The 27,531-nt window shown below is 37.2% G+C and overlaps 1 protein-coding gene across 1 annotated transcript in view; it reads left to right on the top strand.

The window, feature by feature from the left end:
• Positions 1–27,531, top strand: part of CPED1 (cadherin like and PC-esterase domain containing 1) — a 303,302-nt gene that overhangs the window by 97,963 nt on the left and 177,808 nt on the right. The gene's annotated exons all lie outside the window — the stretch shown is intronic.

Genomic DNA, 27,531 nt, shown 5'->3' with positions numbered 1-27,531 from the left:
ACCTCACACCAGTTAGAATGGGCATCATCAGAAAATCTACAAACAACAAATGCTGGAGAGGGTGTGGAGAAAAGGGAGCCCTCTTGCACTGTTGGTGGGAATGTAAATTGATACAGTCACTATGGAGAACAGTGTGGAGGTTCCTTAAAAAACTAAACATAGGGGCTTCCCTGGGGGCGCAGTGGTTGAGAGTCTGCCTGCCGATGCAGGGGACACGGGTTCATGCCCTGGTCTGGGAGGACCCCACATGCCGCAGAGTGGCTGGGCCTGTGAGCCATGGCCGCTGAGCCTGCGTGTCCGGAGCCTGTGCTCTGCAATGGGAGAGGCTACACAGTGAGAGGCCCGCGTACTGCCAAAAAAAAAAAAAAAAAAAAAAACCACACTAAATATAGAATTACCATACGATCCAGCAATCCCACTACCAGGCATATACCCAGAGAAAACCATAATGCAAAAAAGACACATGCACCCCAATGTTCATTGCAGCACTATTTACAATAGCCAGGTCATGGAAGCAACCTAAATGCCCATCAACAGATGAATGTATAAAGAAGATGTGGTACATATATGCAATGGAATATTACTCAGCCATAAAAAGGAATGAAATTGGGTCATCTGTAGAGACGTGGATGGATCTAGAGACTGTCATACAGAGTGAACTAAGTCATAAAGAGAAAAACAAATATTGTATATTAAAGCATGTATGTGGAACCTAGAAAAATGGTACAGATGAACTGGTTTGCTGGGCAGAAATAGAGACACAGATGTAGAGAACAAATGTATGCACACCAAGGGGGGAAAGTGGCGGGGGTGGTGGTGGTGGTGATGGAATGAATTGGGAGATTGGGATTGATACATATACACTAATATGTATAAAATAGATAACTGATAAGAACCTGCTGTTTAAAAAAATAAATAAAATTCAAAAAAAAATCCTACTGGAATTTCAATATAATATTGAATTTTTAGCTTAATTTTTGAAGAGTTGATTATTCATAATATTGTCTCTCCATTTATTCAGGTCATTTTATTTGTCCTTTATTAGAGTTTAATTTTTATTCCTCCACAGAGATCTTATATGGTTTTGCTTAAGTTTATTTCAAGATTCCTGGGAGTATTTTTTGATATTGTTATTTACTTATTTATTTTTTAACATCTTTATTGGAGTATAATTACTTTACAGTGGGTGTGTTAGTTTCTGCTGTATGACAAAGTGAATCAGTTATACATATATCCCCATATCCCCTCCCTCTTGTGTCTCCCTCCCAACCTCCCTATCCCACCCCTCTAGCTGGTCACATAGCACCGAGCTGATCTCCCTGTGCTATGCGGCTGCTTCCCACTAGCTATCTATTTTACATTTGCTAGTGTATATATGGCACTGCTACTCTCTCACTTCATCCCAGCTTACCCTTCCCCTTCCCCATGTCCTCAAGTCCATTCTCTACCTCTGCATCTTTATTCCTGTCCTCCCCCTAGGTTCATCAGAACCATTTTCTTTTTTAGATTCCATATATATGTGTTAGCATATGGTATTTGTTTTTCTCTTTCTGACTTACTTCACTCTGTATGACAAACTCTAGGTCCATCCAGCTCACTACAAATAACTCAATTTCATTTCTTTTTATGGTTGAGTAATATTCCATTGTATATATGTGCCACATCTTCTTTATCCATTCATCTGTCAATGGACACTTAGGTTGCTTCCATGTCCTGGCTACTGTAAATAGTGCTGCAATGAACATTCTGGTATGACTCTTTTTGAATTATGGTTTTCTCAGGGTATATGCCCAGTAGTGGGATTGCTGGGTCATGTGGTAGTTCTATTTTTAGTTTTTTAAGGAACCTCCATACTGTTCTCCATAGTGAGAACAGTATCAATTTACATTGATACTGTATCAATTTAGATTCCTACCAACAGTGCAAGAGTGTTCCCGTTACTCCACACCCTCTCGGGCATTTATTGTTTCTAGATTTTTTGATGATGTCCATTCTGACTGGTGTGAGGTGGTACCTCATTGTAGTTTTGATTTGCATGTCTCTAATGATTAGTGGTGCTGAGCATCCTTTCATGTGTTTGTTGGCAATTTGTGTATCTTCCTTGGAGAAATGTCCATTTAGGTCTTCTGCCCATTTTTTGGACTGGGTTGTTTGTTTTTTTGATATTGAGCTGCATGAGTTGCTTGTATATTTTGGAGATTAATCTTTTGTCAGTTGCTTTGTTTGCAAATGTTTTCTCCCATTCTGAGGGTTATCTTTTCATCCTGTTTATGGTTTTCTTTGCTGTGCAAAAGCTTTTAAGTTTCATTAGATTCCATTTGCTTATTTTTGTTTTTATTTCCCTTTCTCTAGGAGGTGGGTCAAAAAGGATCTTGCTGTGATTTATGCCATAGAGTGTTCTGCCTATGTTTTCCCGTAAGAGTTTTATAGTTACATTTAGGTCTTACATTTAGGTCTCTATAGTTACATTAGGTCTTAATGTAACCTATAGTTACATTAGATCTATATAGTTACATTAGGTCTTACATTAGGTCTTACATTTAGGTCTCTAATCCATTTTTAGTTTATTTTTGTGTAAGGTGTTAGGGAGTGTTCTAAGTTCATTCTTTTACATGTAGCTGTCCAGTTTTCCCAGCACCACTTATTGAAGAGGCTGTCTTTTCTCCATCGTATATTCTTGCCTCCCCTATCAAAGATAAGGTGACCATATGTGCATAGGTTTATCTCTGGGCTTTCTATGCTGTTCCATTGATCTATATTTCTGTTTTTGTGCCGGTACCATACTGTCTTGATTACTGTACCTTTGTAGTATAAAATAAAGTCAGGGAGCCTGATTCCTCCAGCTCTGTTTTTCTTTCTCAAGAGTGCTTTGGCTCTTAGGGGTCTTATGTATGTCCATACAAATTGTGAAGTTTCTTGTTCTAATTCTGTGAAATGTTCTAATTCTGTGAAAAATGCCATTGGTAGTTTGATAGGGATTGAATAGGCACTGAATCTGTAGATTGCTTTGGGTAGTATAGTCATTTTCACAATTTTGATTCTTCCAATCCAAGAACATGGTATATCTCTCCATCTGTTTATATCATCTTTAATTTCATATGGGTCTTTCGTCTCCTTAGGTAGGTTTATTCCTAGCTAGTTTACTCTTTTTGTTGCAGTGGTTAATGAGAGTGTTTCCATAAATGTTCCTTCAGATTTTTCATCATTAGTGTATAGGAATGCAAGAGATTTTGGTGCATTAATTTTGTATCCTGCTACTTTACAAAATTCATTGATTACCTCTAGTAGTTTTCTGGTAGGATCTTTAGGATTCTCTATATATAGTCTCATGTCATCTGCAACAGTGACAGTTTTACTTCTTCTTTTCCGATTTGGATTCCTTTTATTTCTTTTTTTTCTCTGATTGCTGTGGCTAAAACTTCCAAAACTATGTTGAATAATAGTGCTGAGAGTGGGCAACCTTGTCTTGTTCCTGATCTTAGTGGAAAAGGTTTCACTTTTTCACCATTGAGAATGATGTTGGCTGTGGGTTTGTCATATATGGCCTTTATTATGTTGAGGTAGGTTCCCTCTATGCCCTTTCTGGAGAGTTTTTATCATAAATGGGTGTTGAATTTTGTCGAAAGCTTTTTCTGCATCTATTGAGATGATCATATGGTTTTTATCCTTCAGTTTGTTAATATGGTGTATCACATTGATTGATTTGCATATATTGAAGAATCCTTGCATTCCTGGGATAGACCCCACTTGATCATGGTATATGATCCTTTTAATGTGCTGTTGGATTCTGTTTGCTAGTATTTTGTTGAGGATTTTTGCATCTATGTTCATCAGTGATATTGGCCTGTAGTTTTCTTTCTTTGTGACATCTTTGTCTGGTTTTGGTATCAGGGTGATGGTGGCCTCATAGAATGAGTTTGGGAGTGTTCCTCCCTCTGCTATATTTTGGAAGAGTTTGTGAAGGATAGGTGTTAGCTCTTCTCTAAATGTTTGATAGAATTCACCTGTGAGGCCATCTGGTCCTGGGCTTTTGTTTGTTGGAAGATTTTTAATAACAGTTTCATTTTCAGTGTTTTTGATTGGTCTGTTTATATTTTCTATTTCTTCCTGGTTCAGTTTCAGGATGTTGTGCTTTTGTAAGAATTTGTCCTTTTCTTCCAGGGTGTCCATTTATTGGCACATAGTTGCCTGTAGTAATCTCTCATGATCCTTTGTATTTCTGCAAGGTCAGTTGTTACTTCTCCTTTTTCATTTCTAATTCTATTGATTTGAGTCTTCTCCTTTTTTTCTTGATGAGTCTGGCTAATGGTTTATCAATTTTGTTTATCTTCTCAAAGAAGATAAAACCTTTCAGTTTTATTGATCTTCTCAAAGAAGATAAAACCTTTCAGTTTTATTGATCTTTGCTATTGTTTCCTTCATCTCTTTCTCATTTATTTCTGATCTGTTCTTTATGATTTCTTTCCTTCTGCTAACTTTGGGGTATTTTTGTTCTTCTTTCTCTAATTGCTTTAGGTGTAAGTTTAGGCTGTTTATTTGAAATGTTTCTTGTTTTTTGAGGTAGGCATGTATTGCTATAAACTTCCCTCTTAGAACTTCTTTTGCTGCATTCCATAGGTTTTGGGCTGTCGTGTTTTGATCGTCATTTGTTTCTAGGTATTTTTAAATTTCCTCTTTGATTTCTTCAGTGATCTCTTGGTTATTTAGTAGCATATTGTTTAGCCTCCATGTGTTTTTATTTTTTACAGAATTTTTCCTGTAATTGATATCTAGTCTCATAGTGTTGTGGTCAGAAAAGAAACTTGATATGATTTCAGTTTTCTTAAATTTACCAAGGCTTGATTTGTGACCCAAGATATGATCTATCCTGGAGAATGTTCCATGAGCACTTGAGAAGAAAGTGTATTCTGTTGTTTTTGGATGGAATGTCCTATAAATATCAATTAAGTCCATCTTGTTTAATGTGTCATTTAAAGCTTATGTTTCCTTATTTATTTTCATTTTGGATGATCTGTTTGCTGGTGAAAGTGTGGTGTTGAAGTCCCCTACTATGATTGCGTTACTGTCGATTTCCTCTTCTGTGGCTGTTAGCATTTGCCTTATGTATTGAGGTGCTCCTATGTCGGGTGCATAAATATTTTTGATTGTTATATCCTCTTGGATTGATCCCTTCATCATTATGTAGTGTCCTTCTTTGTGTCTTGTAATAGTCTTTATTTTAAAGTCTATTTTGTCTGCTATGAGAATTGCTACTCCAGCTTTCTTTTGATTTCCATTTACATGGAATATCTTTTTCCATCCCCTCACTTTCAGTCTGTATGTGTCCCTAGGTCTGAAGTGGGTCTTTATACACAGCCTGTATACGGGTCTTGTTTTTGTATCCATTCAGCCAGTTTGTGTCTTTTGGTTGGAGCATTTAATCCATTTACATGTAAGGTAGTTATTGATATGTATGTTCTTATTACCATTTTCTTAATTGTTTTGGGTTTATTATGGTAGGTCTTTTCCTTCTCTTGTGTTTCCTGCCTAGAGAAGTTCCTTTAGCATTTGTTGTAAAGCTCGTTTGGTAGTGCTGAATTCTCTTAGCTTTTGCTTGTCTGTAAAGGTTTTAATTTCTCTGTCGAATCTGAATGAGATCCTTGCTGGGGAGAATAATCTTGGTTGTAGGTTTTTCCCTTTCATCACTTTAAATATGTCCTGCCACTCCCTTCTGGCTTGCAGAATTTCTAGTGAAAGATCAGCTGCTAACCTTATGGGGATTCTGTCCTATGTTTTTTGTTGCTTTTCTCTTGCTGCTTTTAATATTTTTCTTTGAATTTAATTTTTGATAGTTTGATTAATATGTGTCTCGGTGTGTTTCTCTTTGGGTTTATCCTCTATGGGACTCTCTGCGCTTCCTGGACTTGATTGGCTATTTCCTTTCCCATGTTGGGGAAGCTTTCAACTATAATCCCTTCAAATATTTTCTCAGATGCTTTCTTTTTCTCTTCTCCTTCTGGGACCCCTATAATTCTAATGTTGGTGCATTTGATGTTGTCCCAGAGGTCTCTGAGACTGTCCTCAGTTCTTTTCATTCTTTTTTCTTTATTCTGCTCCCTGGCAGTTATTTCCACTATTTTATCTTCCAGGTCACTTATCTGTTCTTCTGCCTCAGTTATTCTGCTATTGATTCCTTCTAGAGTATTTTTAATTTCACTTATTTTTTTGTTCATCATTGTTTGTTTGCTCTTTAGTTCTTCTAGATCTTTGTTAAATGTTTCTTGTATTTTCTCCATTCTGTTTCCAAGATTTTTGATCATCTTTACTATCATTACTCTGAATTCTTTTTCAGGTAGTTTGCCTATTTCGTCTCCATTTATTTGGTGTTGTAGGTTTTTACCTTGCTCCTTCATCTGTAACATATTCTTTTGTCATTTCTTTTTTTTTTTTTTTTTGATAGGTGGGTCTATATTCCTCTCTTACTGGTTGTTTAGCCTGAGGTGTCCAAAACTGGAGCTTTCAGGCAGTTGGATAGAGCCAGGTCTTGGTGCTGAGATTAGGACCTCTGGGAAGCCTCACTCCGATTAACCTGGGGTCTGAGGTTCTCTCTTAGTCCAGTGGTTTGGACTCAGAGCTCCCACCACAGGAGCTTGGGCCCGACCTCCTGCAAGCTGGTCATTGGCAGTTCCTCCCATCCCCTTTGGTGTCTGTAGTCCCCCAGTATGCCTGGTAGGTGCCCTAGTTGTGCAGAGATGTGAATTCCATGTTCTTCTAGTCTGCCATCTTCAAGAAATACTATTTTTAAAGTGGAATTTCTATTTGATAAACTTGTTCCAATAATTTAACTATTAATATCATTGGTTTTACTAGGTGTTTTATCTGCAAATAAGGTCATGTTAATCTCTTTCCTTTTAATTCTTGGCTATCTTCTTTTCTACTTCCTTCTTCTTTTTTTTTTTTTTCCTTTTCCTTGACTAATGTTGCCAAGAATCTTTAAAAGTAGAACTGATAGTGGATGTTCTTGAGTTGAACATCTTTTAAGATGGGCACATCTCAAGTTTCTCCGTTAAGTAAAATGCTCGCTGTAGGTTTTTGGTATGTAATCTTTGCAATGTGTGCCAAAGTAGTGAGAATAATATAATTAAGTACAATGGATCTATCATTACATTTCGGCCGTTACAATTTATAGGTAGTCTTGTTTCATCTGTACCCTCTCTACTCCCTTTCCCTAACACTAATTTATTTTGAAACAAATACATCATATGATTTCATTTATAAATCTTTTTACAATATAACTCTAAGACATATGGATTTATAAACTTTACCAAGTCAAGGAAATTCTCTTTTATTTTTAGTTTGCTGGAAATCTTCATCATGAAATGATTTTGAACTTCACCAACACTTTTGTTCTGCATTTTGAGATAATCATGATTTTTTTTCCTCCTCAAGTTTATGTGTATTATATTGCTAGATTTTCTCTTAATAAAACCTCCTTGCATAAATGAGATAAAACCTACTTGATAAGTCTGTGCTATTTTCAATACTCTGTTGGATTTGTTTATTTACAATTTTTATACCTTTGATCATAAATGATGTGGACTTATATTTTCTTATATTTCTCATACTTGGTTTTTACAGTTGAGATTATTATAGCTTCATAAAATTAAACTGGATAACTTTCACTTTTTTTCAGTTTTTTGGAGCAACTTATATAAGATAGAAATTAGCTTACCCTCAGGAATTTGGTACAAGTCTCTTGAAAAAAATAGATTTGGAGGTTTTTTGGAGGTTTTGGAGGTTTTTTAAAATAGCATTGATATTTCAACTTATTAAAACATTCAACATTATTAAAACAAAAAATCAAAACATTTTGATTTTAAGTTCTCAATTTCTTCTTGTACAATTTGGCAATTTTGGGGGGGTTACCAATTTCGTCAAATTTTCAAATTCTTTAGTGTATAGTTGATTATAATGTTTTGATTTTTGTATCTGTTGTGTCTATAGCTATTTCATCTTTTTAAATTTATCCTTTGTAGATATGTGTTTTTTTTAATTTTTTGACTAGAATTGCCAGAAGTTTTTTTTTTTAGAGTTGGTTAAATCTTTTTAAAGAAACTAGTTTTTTATTTTGTTAATCTTTTTCATAATTTTGAAGTTGTTTTTCCCAGTTTCACAGATTTATGCCCTTATTTGTGTCATTTCTTGGCTTCTAGTGTTTTGTTTGTTTGCTCTATTGTTTCTTTATCGTTTCTTTATTTGAATGTTTGCCTCCTTTATGCTTAACATTTTTTGTTTCCTAGTAAAAATGGCTAAAGCTATATGTTCCTTTTATGTCCTGCTTTAGTCATGTCCCATAAATTTTGAATTATTTAATTCTAATTATTTTTTAATATTCTTTATGATTGCCTTGTTTAACTCAAGGTATTTAATAACATATTATTCCATTTATAAACAAAGGATTCTTTTTCAGCTATCTTTTTGTTATGAATTTCTAATATATTGCATTATTATCAGAGGACAAATCCTGTATGCTACTGCTGTCTTGGAATTTATCCAGGCTTTCGTTTATTAATAATCTTTCTATTTAAAAAAAACCTTCCATGGGTGCTTGAAAAGAAAAACTCTACATGGGTATAGAAATTCTGTATATATTAATAGTTAAAGGCTCTCTTATTAATCATATTTTGCAGATACCTATTTGTTTTCCTCTTGATCTGATAGTTGCTAAGTGGAATGTGTTAAAATCTCCAACTACAGTTGTTGGTCTGTTTCTCCCTGCCATTCAGTGGGTTGACTATTTTGAAGTTATATTGTTTTGCTACCTGTTATTTATCATGGGTACAACTTCTTTCTCCGTAGTTCCTTTAACCAGTATATATTAGCTTTCTTTTGTCTTAGGATACTACTGCTTTAATTTCTGTTTTCGTCAGCTGTGAGTTTTCTTTTAGTTCATATTTTTGTTTTACCATATGTATTTTTAATTTTACCCTTTCTACATGTCTTTGTAGTAAATGTATTTTTAAATAGTCAATATAGTTTTGGAATTGATTGTTTTCATCCAATCTGAGAATCTTCGTTTTTAATTTATGATTTTTTTTTTTTTTTGTGGTACCTGGGCCTCTCACTGCCGTGGCCTCTCCCGTTGTGGAGCACAGGCTCCGGACGCGCAGGCTCAGCAGCCATGGCTCATGGGCCCAGCCGCTCCACGGCATGTGGGATTTTCCTGGACCAGGGCACGAACCCGCGTCCCCTGCATCGGCAGGCGGACTCTCAACCACTGCGCCACCAGGGAAGCCCTAATTTATGATTTTTAACTGATGTGCCTAGATTGTGACTACCATCTTATTTTTTAAATTTTTCAATGCATTCTTTTTGCTTTATTTAAAATATCTTTTCCTGCTTTTCACTGTAAAGATTGAATTTTCTTCTGTCAGCTTAAAAATTATACATTCTTAATATAACATGCAGTGGATATCCTTCATTTAAGACATACATTCATGTTTATTTTCTCCTATTAAGTTCTTAAATTTTTAATATCTCCCACTCTGCCCCCTTAAGACTAATATCATTTGCTCTCTACACTACTTCCCCACATTGCAGTGTAGATCTACAGTGTAGATTTTTATTTCTGGTTGAAATAATCACTTTTTGTTTTGTTTTGTTTTCTTAAAAAACCAAACCTAACCAAACTTTATCAAGGAATTTATCACCCTCACATCCCCTAAACTGTTCACAACATCCCCCTGGATTTGTTTCTTTTCTTATTTGTGTTTCCAGTTTGGACCTGAAGTCTTTACTCTTTAATTCTGGGAAATTTGTTTCCATTATTTCTTGGAATATTTTTGCTCACTGTTTCGTCTTTCTTTCTTCTGTTGTCCAGATTTTGACCCCTTCCTTCATGTGCCGATACCCCTTAACTTGAGAACTATGCACATTTTTACTTCTATCTATTGATTTCTTACTATTTTTCCTCTTGGTTCTTTTTAATGATCTTCTTTAATATTTTATTTTGCTACTATCTTCCATTATTCCTAGTATGAGTATATTAATCATGCTTATTTTAAATTCCTAACCCATTGGTTTTAGAAGTCCAATGTGCTATCCATTGCCACAGAACCCCTTGTCCTTTAGTTTTAGGAGCGTGATATATGGTATTTAGTTTGTTGCTTTTCTTTCCAGGCAGCTATACTTTTCATTTTTCCCCTATTTTGTCCTTTGAGCTTAAGTTATCCTGCAGATACTATTTATTCTCACCATTATCATATTGGGGGAAGGCCAGGTAAATCCAAAAGAGGTATGAGGATGAGTTCCAGGCATTGTAAAACCACTTTTGATCACTTCTCTCTGCTACTACGGTATCAGGTGACTTCCTTGGTCAGAATCTCACTCCCTAACCTCTTAGATAGAAAAGCCCTGGGAGGAGGCACTCCCCTTCATTGTAATCCATCAAACTTGGGGTTTGAGAGAGAATAGGGTAGAGGAGTGAATGCCAGATGTGATGTAATCACACACATCTCATCACCTCCTCATCTGAGCGGGACATTCAGCAACCTGAATCCTGGGGTGGGCTTCACATCCTTAACAAGAAAGGAGCAGGCAGTGAATGTCCTAGGGGACCACAGGGTGAGGCAGGAGGGAAACAAAAATGCTTTCCTCCAAACTGTCCTCTCAAAGAAACCTCTGGCAACACCTCCTCAAACTCCAGCAATCCCTGCCCACTGCCACCACTGGCCAAGCCAGTTCAAAATATTTTTCAAAATCATTTTCACACAAGTTTTCATTTGTTCTTTAGTTAAATTCATATTAATCTCATTTAACCTATAATAGTTCACCATCTTGATGGGAAACTGAAGCTCCTAGATAGTCCAAGTAATTGTTCTTAAGTTTTGTTTTGTTTTTTCTTTATTAAGCACCACATCCCCCAACCCCAGTAGAAGTGACTGGTAGAAATGATATGCTTTTTTGTGTGACGGTTTTTATGTATTTCCTAAAGGAAAATCATATGCAAAGAAAGCTCTTTGTGATTTGGTTTCCTTTAGATTTTCATGCTTTGTTCACTGCTTTGTTTGTTATTCATATCTTTGTCATGTCTGCAGGACAGATGTGAGCCGCAGTTGTAGCATGGGAAAGCTTGCAGTTCTTGTCATTTTCATCCTCTCCTTGGGATTTGTCTTTTCAAGATCTTGCCTGATTATTCTGGACAGTACTGTTATCTGCTCTCAAAGGGAGGTAGTGCAGCTTCCTGGATTCATGTGCCAGAGAGCAATTATTTCCTTCTAGAGGTCAAAGTTGTACTTGAGGCTACAGATAGATTCAGAAAACAAGGGTCTATTTATTTACCCAACTGAAGTACTTATAGCTTCACTTAAAGCAAATAGATTATACTTATCTGTTAAATCACTTAACCATTCTCCAAAATACAGCTACCGTGTGATATTTTTAGAAGTGAAAAAATACAGAAATGGTTTTCAATTCTAACGTGGAGGACAGGACCAAAACCCACTTTAAAGACTAACCATGTGATATCAATGTTTTATTAAATACTGTTCTTAAATTTCCACAAAACATAATTTGTGTGTGTGTGTGTGTTTGTACTGAGTCCTGAATCCAAAGGCTAAATTACTCGGTTAAATCAGTAGTGATTTATGCACTGTGCAGTGAGGCAAGCCCACTAAACTGGTTATTGGTGGCCATTTATAGAACATTCTGGCAGCTAAAGGAGTATGAAAGTAATAACAGATATAACTATGAGCTCATTTATTTCCAATTATGTCTGCTGCTGAGATACTTTATGTACTATAGCTTTGGAGAGAGTTGAAAAACATCATTAATGCAAATTTGAGAAATAATGGAAATAGAAGCTTTATAAACTAAACTTTTCTAAAATCCCCTTCTGTACAGTAAAAATAATTTAAAATATAAGTGTTAGATGTTTCCAAAGAATGTTCAAATTTAAAAGGGAAAGGGAGGTAGAGAAGAAAGAAAATTAATAACAAATGCAACATTTGATTATTATATCCTTCGATCCAGTTTTAAAACCACCATTTTTGCTGCTTGCTGTTAAGCAATGTCATTTTCTTGGTGAATATAATAAATTCAACTGCAAGCAATATTTTATTCAAACATTTCTTCCCTGAAAAATCTCTCAATTCAATTATAAAACACTCCAGTTATACCTATGCATTGAAGAGTAGAACTCTTCCACAGACACTGTAACTATACCTTTCAGTCAAATACATCCATGGCTGTCTTTATATGCAAGTCATGTAGATTAACTGCAAGAAATTTAAATTTGGTTCTTAGAGTAAAAAGTCACAAGTTATCCCGTCATCCATTGGAAAGTTATCCAGCAGAGAGGAAGCTCTCCTGTCTATAACTTCTTTATGATGTCTGGAGATTCTGTATACTTGTGATCATAGCTGACTGCTTTGATGAAAATGTATTGCTGGAGTGATTTGTGACTTCTGGCGGGAAGACCTATCCAAAGCCTTATTTTCTCTAGTTGAGACATAACTTAAATGAATTTGTATTTTGATCAGCCATTCCATATTTGAAGGCGTTCTTTTGTTGATATTTGATATTCAGAGGTTACATGAGGATAATTCCTTGAATGTAATCAGCTCTTGATAAATGCTTGTGTGGCATTCAATCAAAGATCATTTAAAATTGTTTAACCATGTGAAGAAATTGCCCAAGGATATTTAATCCCTAGCTGTTCTAATTCAGCCCTGTATTTTGCAATGATCTTCTAGTGGCTTTCCAGGAAACGTAATAGGCAGATGTCATCATCTGAATTTCTGGGCAGGGCCACTTTGATGGAAAAGGGAAAACACAGGACATTGCCGTCTTTGCTCACGTCAGTATCTATGAGAATCACCTCCAATGGAAACCAAAGTTAAAACAAGCTGCCGCCCAGTCTCTGAATCACCAGCTCTCTACCACCACTGCACTGGCCTTTGGGGGACCATTCTTCCATTTCCAGTGCCCACAGTTCCCTCTCACATCGATGCAAATCAGCAAATGTGCACAGAGGAGAGAGTGAACCTTGGCAAAGAGGGGCATGTTGTTATTTACAAGGACCCCTTTTAAAAGATGCATATGTCTCTTATTCAGTTTGGGAACCATGATACAGTTGTAGGGATAAAGTTAGCCTCATTTGCCGTCAATATTGATACAGTGCCTTTCATAATGTCAGGTGAGATAGCTCATATATTCTCAAGGTAAAAATGAGTAATGTCTTTCGAAGCAGGTATAAAGTTACATTATAGTTTTTCAACTTGAGGAAGTGTTCTTCTCCTGATCTTCATTTTACATCTAAACTGCAGACTATGGAGCAGACCTTGTAAAAGACTTCTTCACTGAGCATCTGGCCCTTCTGTAGGCCCAGGAGATTTATGTCAGCTGTAGAAGGAATGTGAATAAAAGCCTGCTTCTGGGAGTTTGTAAAAAGAGTTGATGTATTACTTGGTCTACTCTTGCTTGGATTAAATTTAAAAATTGCATCAGGGTGTTCATTTTAAAGTATGATTTTATATAAATAGAAATTATAGATAACCAGAATAAAATTGAATAAACATGTGATGAGAGCTGACTTACAATAAAAACCTAAATAATAATTGCAAAATAACACTTATCTAATGAGCCCATATTGGTGTTAAATATTATTTCAGGTATATGTTAACTCTAGAAAAAGAATGATTATTTTGCAACTGCCCAGGATTTTAAAGTGCATAAATGCAAAATAATTTTATGCTGTTGATGGCATTGATGCTGCCCATGGCAACTTTGTCTCTTGTGTTGAAAAATTTCCTTTATTCATTCATTTTATTCACTCATTCATTTCCATCTTTGTTCCATAAAAGGCTTTCGGGTAATTTTGTACATTTATTTATTCTTAATACTGAACCTGGATTATTAGCCTAAGAAAATTATTCATTAATCATGGCCATGCTTACTTGATCAAAAGTGATCATTTAAACCCATGAACCTAAGCTTTCAGAACTGCAGGCAAAATCTGTGTGTGCCAGGCACTCAAAAAATATATATTTTTAAAAATTTACTTATTTTATTTATTTATTTTGGCTGTGTTGGGTCTTCGTTGCTGCACACGGGCTTTCTCTAGTTGCATTGAGCAGGGGCTACTCTTCGTTGTGGTGTGCAGGCTTTTCATTGCAGTGGTTTCTCTTGTTGCAGAGCGCGGGCTCTAGGCGCACGGCCTTCAGTAGTTGTGGCTCACGGGCTCTAGAGCGCAGGCTCAGTAGTTGTGGCGCACAGGCTTAGTTGCTCCGCAGCATGTGGGATCTTCCTGGACCAAGGCTCGAACCCATGTCCCCTGCATTGGCAGGCGGATTCTTAACGACTGCGCCACCAGGGAAGCCCTCAAAAAATATTAATCAGTGAATGATTGTCTATCATTATCATTTTTGTTAAAGGTATCTTGTTAATTGTAACTTGCTAAAAACTGAAACTTGGGGAAATATTTTAGAATAGGTTCTGCGACAGCAGATAAATTTTAGAGTAGGCTCTGCAACAGAAGATAAATATACTGAATTTATATATACCATCTTTGTTAATTATGTCATCTCTTCTGAACTAACATAGTGAACAGATATAATTATCTGATATGGACACATTGTATATATGCATTGTAGTGACAACATAAAGGTGAAACTTAACCCTAATGAATAAATTTGCTAGTTATTATTTCCTTTAATGCAAGAAAACTGATGGACAAGTGTTAATTATCCATCCAGAAAAATGGAGGTTAACTGATATTCAGGGACTTCAGTGTGAAATCAGGTGAAGTAAGTGAATCCATTCAGGATGCTGGAGAGATGGAAGAGGGAAGGCCTCAGTGGTAGTTTGGGGTTTAGGGTGTGTATTTGCCTGCTCCTTTGCTCCCCGCCCCCACTTTACCTGTCCTGTTCAAAGCTCCCTTCTCCTTGGCGCCATCTAGTGGATGCCTGTGTCGGGATGAGGAAGATGCCTAGTTAAGGATTTGCAAAAAGATCAAGTGTCATTTCTCCAAACTGGAGCCTAGGAGTGGATGGCCTGTGGACATCACAGAAGCTCTTATAAATTAGTTTATGGAGGCTCTTCCTCTTTCTGTTGTTATCCCGTACAGACTTATTGCTCTGATTTCTGGTACACCTCGCTGATCAGAAGTTTATAAAATAAACAAGGGTTTAGAGTAAAAACTGAGCATGAAAAATGAGGACTCTTGTAAGCAGTGCTCCAGAGCAGTTTAAGCATCCTCAGGGAACACCATCTTAATTTTTCAGTTTCTCATTATTTCTTCAACAGATGAGCTAGCTAAGCCAGAAAGATGTTCAAAGGCAGAGCAGCTATAATCTCTTCCTTCACTACCCTCCATATGATAAGGATTTGTTAAGATGAATCTCTGTTAATGGACCCATGAATTAAGGCAAAACTCCCTGCCATCTTCCTGATTTTTTTTTCACTTCTAAGAAGGCACCAAGAGAGTTACCAAATTTAATTTCATAAGTTTCATAAGCCTTGATTCTTGGACTTTGACAACAAGGCTCACCTGAGTTTTGCATCCCTGTGGTAATGTTAAATATCTTCTGAGGACAAGAAAATAGACTGGGAGAAAAAAATTAGATAAAGTAAATAAAAGAATCAAGAGAACAAAAACGAAGCAGAAAAATTTACTTGCCTAAATACATGTAAAATTCTTTAAAGAAGAGATTATGTTTATTTTTGATTTACAAAAGGAAAACCTTCAGTGCCTGACACAATACTTAATACTCAGCAGACAGAGGGGAGAGAAATGACTTGGAATAGAGACTCCACTCATCAACTTGCTGAAAAGATTAATCAGTAATAAAATAACCCCTTTACAAAGTGTGATGTGAATGCAGAGTAATAACAGTGAAGACAACGGGAGTAAATGTCGTCAAAAATTAATTACTTTAATGCTTAAGTTTATTCTAAAATATATACCCAGTGGAGAAGACAGGTGATATTTACATTTTCACTTTAGGTATAGAAACAAAATAACTTTCCACCAGTACATTTTGAAGATCATTATATGTTTGTCATTTTAAACATTTCTATTTACAGTTTCCTTTATTCTTTGAGATCTATCTCTAAAGCTGTGACAAATTCTAAATATAAAATATTCCCAAATGTGCCAACTAGGTAAGACTGATTTGTCTGCTAAAAGAAGACAGACTTTTGTTCCCTTCAGGAGAAAATCTGACTTGCATTTGTCTTATGTGATTTATGCATTGTAAGTTTAAAATGAAATACAGCCTTTTCCCTCCCATACATTAAAATGGGGCTTCAAATTTGAAAGAAACAGCAATCTTCTCTGAAACCTACATAGCTATGTGATGAGACGCAACAAAAATACTGTATTGCCCCCAAGTGGTCTTTATAGGTATTGCCTGCACTGTCCAATAGTGAAAGAAAAAGAGAAAGCAAAAATATTTGGACAGCAAATCTTTGACCATTTTCTTTCACTGGAATATACATATTTATTTTTGAAAAGTTATTTGATAATCCATGCTGTGGTAGTAAGGCTATATTGCTAAGTAGAGATTCTGAATGGTGGTAAATCTTCAGTGCAATTTAAATTGCCTAGGTTACACAGTTATTTGGAATGATATCAACATTTGTAAGTCACTGGGAATTGTTTTTCCATTTAAGGAGATTTTGCAACACATAGGTTTTTTTTTTAATTACTGTAAAGTTAGCACTAGCACTTTCGACTCAGCATCTGAGAGTGCATTATTTTTATCCACGTATCTTCTGTGTGTACTTCTATTTGATTTCAACCTGAACCTCAAATCGGTTTTTAGCCTGAATTCCTTTGAATTGTATAAATGACCTAATATTGTGAGGTGGAACTGAAAGTTTGTCGTTCATGTCTCTGAATGTTACTAAGGTAGACACAGATGGATTCTTTCCCAGGATCCTGCACGCACGCATCGTGCTGTATTCTATACGTACTGCAATATACAGACATATTTCATTGCTTTTTAAAATTCTGTCTCTTTGGAGCATCTTCCAGTAAAGCAGTCATTCTCTGACTTCCTCATTTCCTGATATGGAGCATCCCCATACCCCCCAGTCTATCCTCTGTCTCATAACAGCTTGTCCTCTCTCCCTCACCTCCATGCTTATGAAACTATTAATAGTTATTAGAAGCTCTGTGAAGCAAGTTTTACCATTTGGAGAAAGGGACTGCAAACAAGAGAGGAATTCCTGGTATCCCTGTATTTATATGTATCTATATGTGGTATGTGTCCCCTTCTAAACCAGCTTCCTGATGCCTGGTGTCTAGTCTTCCAGAATCCAATAGTTCCAGCCATCACAGCCTCCTTTACCTGTCTAAAACAGTACTGTTCCGGGCTTCCCTGGTGGTGCAGTGGTTGAGAATCTGCCTGCTAATGCAGGGGACGTGGGTTCGAGCCCTGTTCTGGGAAGATCCCACATGCCGCAGAGCATCTAGGCCCGTGAGCCACAACTACTGAGCCTGCGCATCTGGAGCCTGTGCTCCGCAACAAGAGAGGCCGCCACAGTGAGAGGCCCGCGCACCGCGATGAAGAGTGGCCCCTGCTTGCCGCAGCTAGAGAAAGCCCTCGCACAGAAACGAAGACCCAACACAGCAAAAATAAATTAATTAATTAATAAACTCCTACCCCCAGCATCTTAAAAAAAAAAAAAGTACTGTTCCAAATTGATTTCTATCAGAAATTTGATTCCAGATATATTTGAAAGGCATGAGAATTTTCCCATGTGCTTGATTACCCAAATTATCTACATAAAGAATATGTATTCAAGTCACAGAGAGTGAAATTATTACTTTAAACTCAGAAGTCAAAGAAGAAAAACATTACGCTGAGGAACTATGTTACATTTTCATGCTTTCAAGGAGTTACCATTAAAGGAAAAAAATGTGATTTTAAAATACAAATAAGACAATGATGACGTTCTTTCAGGCTGAGTGAGAAGCGTATATCCAATTGCATTTTTACTCTAAAGGAGAGAGAAGTAAATCACTAGTACTGGATCTATAGTGCTGAATCTACAGAACTAAAAACAAAAATCCCAAAGCATGACCTCTAGAGGCCTAGATATGGATGTGCAGTAGGAAGATCCTTATACCAACTGTGTGACCTCAGGCAAGTCTTTCAACCTCTCTGAACCACTTTTTCTATGTGAAAGACAGGACTAGTTTCCTATGGGTTAAATAAGTTTTTTGATTCCTTGTACAAATATTTACTGGGCACTTCTCATATGAAGTGTCTCATATGCTAGACATTTTGTTAGGTTCAAGTGATATAGTAACAAACAAGACAAAGTCCCTGCTTTCATGGAGTTTATTCTTGTGTTGAATAGTAGATGAAATACAGATAAAAATTAATTATACATATATAAACAAATATAGAGAACTACAATTTTTTAATAAAACTTTGAAAGGTTGCTTTCCATGAACAGTTATTACAAAATATTGGCTCTATTCCCCGTGTTATACAATACCTCCTTCAGCCTATCTCACACCCAATAGTTTGTACCTCCCACCCCCCTCACTGCCTCCCCCCCACCCCGGCAACTGGTAACCACTAATTTGTTCTCTATATCTGTGAGTCTGCTTCTTTTTTGTTATCCTCACTAGTGTGTTGTATTTTTTTAATTCCACATATAAGTGACGTCATACAGTATTTGTCTTTCTCTGTCTGACTTACTTCCCTTGGCATAATGCAGATTTTTAATATTGCTAAGAATGCAACGAGGGAGGAGGCTGTGTAGAAAGTGACTGGGTTGCCCACTTTTGAGAGGTAGCAAGATCTCCCTGACCAAGTGACATCTGAGCTGTGCTTCATGGAGGAGGCTGAGTGTCATTTGAAGAGCTAGTGGTAAAGCATTCCCAGCAAAGGGCCCATTCCGATGCCCTGAGGTAGGAGAGTCCAGGCATGATCACAGAACACCACAGTGTCGTCATGAGATCTGCCTTTTCAAGCCCACTCTGCTGCTGCTGTGTAGAGAACAGACTGAAGAGGATTATGAGTGGGGACAGAGTGACCAGTTGCAAGGCATCTGGGTGAGGAGGATGGTGGCTTGGACGGGTCGGTGAGGTGGTGATCTAAAGAAGGTGAGAAGGGCGTCCCTGGTGGCACAGTGGTTGAGAGTCCGCCTGCCGATGTAGGGGACACGGGTTCGTGCCCTGGTCCGGGAAGATCCCACGTGCCGCGGAGCGGCTGGGCCCGTGAGCCATGGCCGCTGAGCCTGCGCGTCCGGAGCCTGTGCTCCGCAACGGGAGAGGCCACAACAGTGAGAGGCCCGCGGACCAAAAAAAAAAAAAAAGAAGGTGAGAAACTGGCACCTTTTGGAGGTAGAAACAAGAGTCAGTGGTGAGGTGAGAGAGAGGGACTAGACAGAGAGGGCTCAGAGAGGACTCTGCAGCCATGATGTGACTGGTGGTGCCCTTTCCTGAGACAGAGAACATGGAAGCAGGTGGGACAGAGAAGCGGGAAGTGAGGAGGTGGAGAGGAGGAGAGCTTCCTGCTGTCACGGCAGACTAGCCAGTTACATGATTCGTCTCCATTTGTCTGGCTCTTCGGTCTCCTTTGCTCCAAAACCCGCCCGAGGGCCCTGCATAGAATAAGTTTCTCGCCTTGGGAGGTTGGTGTTTCTTTTCCCGCTCACTTTCCTCCCCGCCTTTCTCCACCTCATTCCCTCTCCCTCCTGCCACTTCAAAGACGTGAGCAGAATAACTAGTTGCTCAGCCTGCCTAGTGTGACAAGGCAGGTCCCAGCTGTCCAGGTCCCCATTACTGTAAAAACAACCCAGGCAGAAGTGCCTGCTTCTCAGCCACCATGGGATCAAGGGTTCTCTTCAAAAACATGGGACCTCAACTCACAGGTCAGTTCCCTTGGAGGAGAGTAGGATGATGAAGTGTGATGTATTCCAATAAGAAGGCGAGAAGAGAATAATTAGGAATCTGTGCACCCTAGTAAGGGTCAGTTTATCCAGCGTTTGGGGTGGAAGCCAGAGTGAGGTTGGAGAAACCAAACTAGAAGCAGCAGGCATTCGACCGTGCATTCTAGGCACTGAAAATGAAGAAACTGTGACCTGCTTGAACAATGGCATTCATATAAGGAAAATGAGTAGACATATGTCCACAGAGTCCAATGATAAAATCTTACAACTTTTACTTTTTTTTTGCGGTATGTGGGCCTCTCACTGTTGTGTCCTCTCCCGTTGCGGAGCACAGGCTCCGAACGCGCAGGCTCAGCGGCCATGGCTCACGGGCCCAGCCACTCTGCGGCATGTGGGATCTTCCCGGACTGGGGCACGAACCCACGTCCCTGCATCGGCAGGCGGACTCTCAACCACTGAGCCACCAGGGAAGCCCCTAACTTTTACTTTTTTCTGTAAAATCTCTCCAATCCTTTATATCCTACTGAGAGATTCTAGACGGGGCAATAAGGATAACCTGCCAGCTCCCTGAGAAGGTTGAATATAATGCAATCAGGGTTCTACCATTCAAAGCAAATAATTAAATTTTTATGCTCTTCATAGCCTTCTGTATTTTGGTACCTTGCTCCTGATCAATTCTCTGATATACATATGGGAAATTTAAAAATTTTTAACCATGAAACTGATTAAATCACAGAATCTACTTCCTGAATTTCCAATTTTAATGTATGCTTTAAAGCTTAGGGTTATTAAGAAGTACAAATGAATAAAATTATTCATGTCACTGGAAGCATGAAACTTACTTAAATATTGGAGTTTTGATCTAATTCCAGAGAATGAGGAAAAACTATCCTAATTCCAGAGAATGAGGAAAAACTATCCTAATTCCAGAGAATGAGGAAAAGCTATCCTAATTGAGTTTTTCTGTAGTTTACCCTAAAGCAAGCCAATTTTCAATGAGCTAAAACAAATGACGAGAATATTTATTTTCTTAAATCATTTGACTTAACACAGAATTTGTTCTTGATTCAGGCAATTTCATGTAAGTCACAAAGAAATGTCCTTAGTTTTTCCAAAAGGTAATTAGGCTACACAAATGCTCAAGTTGTTGAGTTGATTTGTTAGATGTGTGGGTGTTAGAGAATTGTGACAGTTTCAAACACATTTTCTGTGAAAGTAAAAACACAGATGATTCATTCTTCAATATTTCAGGGTCCATCCACATTCCTAAATCTGTATAATCAAAGCCGCAGTAGCAGAGGTAATGCTGGGGCTTTGCAGCCAAGCAGACTGGTTTCAACACCCATACAGGTTACCTTTTAGCTGTAAAACCTTAGGCAAATTATTTGTGTTCTCAGCCCTCGGTTTCTTCATCTATAAAATGGGGATAATGAGTATCAACCTCATAGCATTGCTGTGAATATAAACAAAACAGTGCATGAGAAACACACAGTGTCTGGCACATGGTGTCAACTTGGCTGGGGTTAGTGAGTATTATTAAGTATGACATAGAATTTTATCCAAATACCCCATGTGCGTGAAATGAAAAATCACATCAGTGCTTAGGTTTGTAATTTAGTCATTTTTTTCCCTCCCTTTCTCACATCTTTTTTCCTCTTTTCCTTCTGTTTTTATATATCTGATTTCCCCCCTAAATCGTGACCCTTTAAAACACAAAGGAGACTTCTTGCTACGGTCCAGAATGCTCACCAGCCCTTCATCCCCTTCCACAGCCCTCTGACGTGCAGCAGATGTGTTCTCTGGGCCAGACACAGCCAGAGCTATGATCCTCAAGTGGGGTGTCGTGTGCCTCTGGGGAGCCATGAAGACTCTCCAAGGGGTTCACAGGCCCATAGATAGTTTCAAGAGAATCAATGCCCATAACTTCATCTTTCCCACGTATACCTTCCTAAAATTTGATCTCACTGAGACAGCACCTCTAAAGCGGGTGCTTTTTATTCCCCATCCCTTCATGCACAGACCTCTGCTCTTCAAAAGAAAGACCTAGCGCTCACCTATCCCTAATATTATAATAATAATGGCTCCAGGGTGAAAAAATTTTGCAACCCCTCCCCGAAACAGGTGCATTTAAATATGGTTTTCATTAGAGAAAGTGAAGGATGCTAATCACCAAGTAACAAATCCTCCACAACTCAGATTGTTTTCAGTTTTTAACAAAATTAAATATTTCATGATAAATCACTACTTGTTTTTTTTTTCATATACTTTGGAGGGAGCTCAAGGAATTAAGTCATGTTGCTCTAGCTAAACCCTTCCATCTACATCTGTGTATTTGTGTGAACAAATCTTCTCCATGCTTACATTGAAAATAATATTAATACCAATGCTGAACCCTTCTCATTCTAACAATAAATACTGCTGTCTCAATGGATAAAAAGACTCAACTAAGTGAATAAAAAGAAGTCATATCCATCTAAGGGGTGCATTTCCAAACCAATTTTACTTTTTATTTTATAAATTATTTATTAAGATTTGTAATGTATTTCTATTTTTCTGACCAATTGTGTACAACAAGTAATTGTAATCGTAACTCTTTGGAAAAAATATTTTAAAATTTAGAGCCATATGGTAACTGAAATTTTAAATTAAATGTATAAACATGTTTCTTATTGAGAATTATAAGGTGATCAAAAAATACTTTGTATATAAAATATATTACATTGGGATAAAATTCTGAGGTGTTCAAATTCCTTCAGATACACTTTAAGAGTTTGGCAAGTGCCAGGGAGAGAGAATGATTAGGTCAGAGTCAGACAGAGAGATCCCAATTGAGTCTGTAAAAGGCAGAATAATAATATCAATCAGGAACAATAGACTTGGGCTTCCCCGGTGGCGCGGTGGTTGGGAGTCCGCTTGCCGATGCAGGGACGTGGGTTCGTGTCCCGGTCCAGGAAGATCCCACATGCCGCGGAGTGGCTGGGCCCGTGAGCCATGGCCGCTGAGCCTGCGCGTTCGGAGCCTGTGCTCCGCAACAGGAGAGGCCACAACAGTGAGAGGCCCGCGTACCGCAAAAAATTAAATTCCAACTGTATTAAAAAGAGGTAGATTTGAATGCATATTTATTCCCCTTTTAACTTGGAAAAGAACATAGACTCTTGGATTTCATATATTTAGTTGTGTCCTTAGTTCTACCATGGATAAAATTGAGTCAGAACTCTTATGTGATATTTCCTTTTAAGGGAAAATATCATAAGATATTTTCCTTTAAAAAAAAAAAAGATCTTTTCCTTTTAACCTGAAATGATCATCCTCTAGACTTCGTGTTCCATCATAAATTTGTCCTCTATTCTTGGTCATTCCTACGAGCATTCAAGCTTGCTGTGTGATATTTCTCAGACTAAACAAGCAAAAAGTTCAAGGTTAAAAGATTGTTTCTGGATAAAACAGTGAGTAAGAGGAGACGTAATAGAGATGGAAACTATTTCCAATATTTGCAGGAGCTGAGAAATGGAGCAAGGGAGGGGTTATTTTGTGTTTTGTTTCTTTTGCAAAATTTATAACCATTAAAAAGGTGTTCTTCTGGACTTTTGTGGTACAAAATTAACAGGTGTTTAAACATGGTTATTGGAGGGAGTAAGACTGTGAAAACTACAATATTACTTAAAAAATTTTAAAAACTGTGGTAATATATACATAACGTGAAATTTACCATCTTAACCATTTTAAGTGTACAGTTCAGTAGTGTTGAAAATATTTACCTTGTTGTGAAACCAGTGTTGAGAACTTTTTGCAAAGCTGACATTATATACTCATTAAACAACTTCGCATTTCCCCCTCCCCCCAAGCCACTGGCAACCACTATTTTATTTCCTTTTTCTAGGAATGTGACGACTCTAGATACCTTATATAAGTGGAATCAGGCAGTGTCTTTTGTGACTGGATTATTTCAACTAGCATACTATCCTCAAGGTTCATCTGAGTTGCAGTATGTGTCAGAATATCTTTCCTTTTTAAGGCTAAATGATATTCCATTGTCTGTATATACTACATTTTGTCTATCCATTCATCCATGGATGTATACTTGAGTTTCTTCCACCATTTAGCTATTGTGACTAATGCTGCTGTGAACATGGATGAACAAATATTTCTTTGAGACCCAGTTTTCAATCCTCTTGGCTCTGTACCCAGAAGCTGAATTACTGGATCATATGGTGATTCTATTTTGATTTCTTGAGGAACCTCCATACTGTTTTGCATAGTGGCTGCACCATTTAATATTCCCACCAACAGTGCTCAAGGGTTCTGATTTCTTCACATCCTTGCCCACACTTAATATTTTATGGGTTTTTTTTTTATAGTAGCCATCCTAATGGATGTGAGGTGATACCTCATTGTGGTTTTGATTTGCATTTCCCTAATGACTAGTGATGTTGAGCATCTTTTCATATGCTTGTTGCTGCAAAATGGTTTTAAGTACCAATATTCTTTATTTTGAGAAGATGAAAACTTCTCTCTCCTGCATTAATACTGAGGGAAATTCTGGTAAGCTTTAATAAGGTACAATGCTATTAAACACTACTGAAAATTCAAAATATTGAAATATCAGTATTCTGCTATAGCTTCTCAGTTAGTCAAGAACATGACTTTAAAAAAAAACTCTAAAATTGGTTAATCTTTCATCCTGTGTTTTAACTCTTATATTTTTCTTATCTCAAAAATTCTCCTGAACAGCTGTGAGCTTCTATTTTTCAAAGGTTTTATTACAAGTCACCAGAAAAATGCTCATCCTCCCTCGCTCACGAGATGGAAGCGAGAGATAAACATGTTGTCCTAAGGAGAAAATTTATGTTATCCAGAAGCTCCAGTAAACTATTTCTCTTATCAAAGTCTCTGTGGTTTCTGTAATGTTATACTTAGGTTTAGTTACTCAACAGTGTTTACTTAATACCTACCCTGTGTTAGATACTGGCCACCCAAAGATAAAATGGTACAGTATCTGCCCTAAAAGATCTTATGGTCTAATGGTGAGAGCAAACAAGAAAGTCAACACGTTTAACACAGAACAACATGCTTTGCCACTGAGAACCATCTGCCTAAGGTCCTATGGGAGGATAAAGGAAATTAATCAGGTGAAGCCCAGAATTTAGCACAGGAGGGGTTTGTGAGAGGTGGGGTGGGGGAATGAGGTGAATATAAGGGCAATTTAGAAATATTTTAAGATATTAAAAACATAACTGAAGTTTTCCTACAAATATTTTGAAGTTCATCCTTAGTCCCTCTTGTCCTTCTATTTTTAGTTGATAATTTTGACCCATCTACGTATATTTCAATGGCTAGATGTGGAAATTACAGATACCTTACTGGGTTATTGCTTGAATTTTACACAAGTACAAACAAGTGGTGATGCTTTAACTGCCTGGTTTTACAGCCATGATCTTACAAGGTCATTTTCTACATAATTTATTTTGCACTAAATTTGTGTTTCATTTTTGTACTGAAGGAGGAAAATTTATAGTTCATAAAATAGTTTCATGTCATGTTAAATGTTTTAAGATCTTCTTTTATTCATTTTTACCTTACTGCCAAGGCACTGATTTCCTTGGGATCTTATATTCTCATGTTTAGGTAATTCAAAAACATCGATTAAACGTCTTGATCTAGAGACAGAGAAGTCTCCGTGATATTTGAGTTCACGGCTGATTTTAACTTACAAAAGTGAAGATGTTCTTTCAGATATTTGTGTTTGGGTTAAGAAAGCTCCTCAGTGAAAAGTGTATTGTGGGTTGAATGGAATTACTATCAAATAATTTCAGATTTGACATTGTCCCATGAAATCATCAAGCACATTTCTCTCTTTCTACGTGCGAGCACATTGAGATGCACAGAACTCAAGTATTTGACCAAAGAAATACAATCAGTGTAACAAATTACAATATGAGCAGACAGTCAAAGAAGTCTGCCACTTAGCCTAAGTGGATTAGTTTCAAAAATTGGTATAAGTATTCTGCCCTCTCTGGGCGACTTATTGAAAGTTGATGATTAAAAAAAAATAGTAAGCATTTGCATGATTCTACTTTCACTTCTGGCATATGTAATTTGCTTGCCACTGTACTAAATAAAGAGATGACTCATCTAGAATTTTCTTTGACTTAAGGACTTAAATAAATGGAAATGCATGCAATGAGATAGAAGGAAATGCATATAGAGACAAAGATTGGTAACAGAACGAATACAAAAATGAAGAAGTCTCTCTGTTTTGAATTGTGCCTTTTAAATGCCATTTCTATCTCCTCTCTCCACATTTGTTTGTAATGGCAACTGTCTAGCTTCTTGTCCCCCTGCTTTCATGATTGGTGGTTGACATTGGTCCTTCTCTTGGAAGGCTGAGTTTTAGGGAAATGGGAGGAAAGCCAGTTATTTTGGTCCTTCAGTTCTCCTCTTTCACTTCTGCTGGGAGACATACCAGTGATGGGGTCTATTTACCCACCATGCCTCTTTCTTCTCCCTTTTAAATATATTTCTATTGAAAGGCTTATCATATATTTTTTAAATGTTCTTCCTTGATTGAAGGAAGGCTGTGGACTTTTGTTTTAATTAATAAAAGGCGCTAACGTGTACTGAAGATTGATGTGTGATGGGTGGTGGTGTACCTTATGTACATTCTCTGATTTAATCCTAGCAATACCTCCATAAAGTTACTGTTAGTAATCCCGCAAGGTCTCACAATTTAGTAGTAACAGGAGAACCAAAGTCGAGACTGTGACTTTCAGCCTCTAAAGTCTATAGAGTTACCACCATGCTATGTACCTTGTCCCCCCAAACCCAGCACACAGTGCTTTCCACATGGTGAAAAATTAATTACAGTCAAAAATTAAGAAATACACATTTCCACAGTAGAAGAATAAATACAATCCTAAGCAGTAATTTGCTAATTATTTTTTACCATGGAGGATATAATTTGATAATAAATCTTATATATCCTATGTGCTGCACAAACATTTCCAACGTTCTTAAATTATTAACCTTGAACCCTGTGATATTCAGAAAACATTAAAATAGAAAAATGCAATAATATTATCAATAACCCTTTCTATATAATATGGTGAAGTGAGTGAAATGTGATGAGTTACTTTTATTTGGAAAAACATGTGACTCTGTTTTGGCTCAAGGGTGTTAATATTTTTAGTGTTAGCTTTGATTTATTTTCTTTTGATCATACAGTTATTACATTCGTTTTCCTTAGTCCTTAGAGAGGGAAAAACACCCCAACTGCCAAATGCTAATGATGTGTTTATAGGGTCTTAAAGTGTACATCTCATTAGGTTTCTGGTTTTCAGCTGGGAAGAGTTTATGAAGTCAGCATTTGCTTCTCTTGGGTGAATTTTGCTTGCGTATCTTAAAGATACATTTACCATCTCCCTCAGGTGATTTGTGCCAATATCTGTCCTTCATTATTATAGCAACAAAAGTTTTTCACTTTGCAGTCTTACGCAGCTCAGATAAATTTAGTTTGTTCTTCCAAAAATATTAATAGTATACCTGCTGCATGTTTTTTCAAAAAATATTTTTTGTTCTTCATTTTTGAAAGCGTATGTTTATCCAGAGAAAGTTTATGAATCAATATGAGGTCTGTTTTATACTTTT

This window comes from Grampus griseus, assembly GCF_964374135.1.
Source record: "Grampus griseus genome assembly, chromosome: 9".
Lineage (NCBI taxonomy): Eukaryota > Metazoa > Chordata > Mammalia > Artiodactyla > Delphinidae > Grampus > Grampus griseus.
This window is presented reverse-complemented; position numbering and strand designations above follow the sequence as displayed.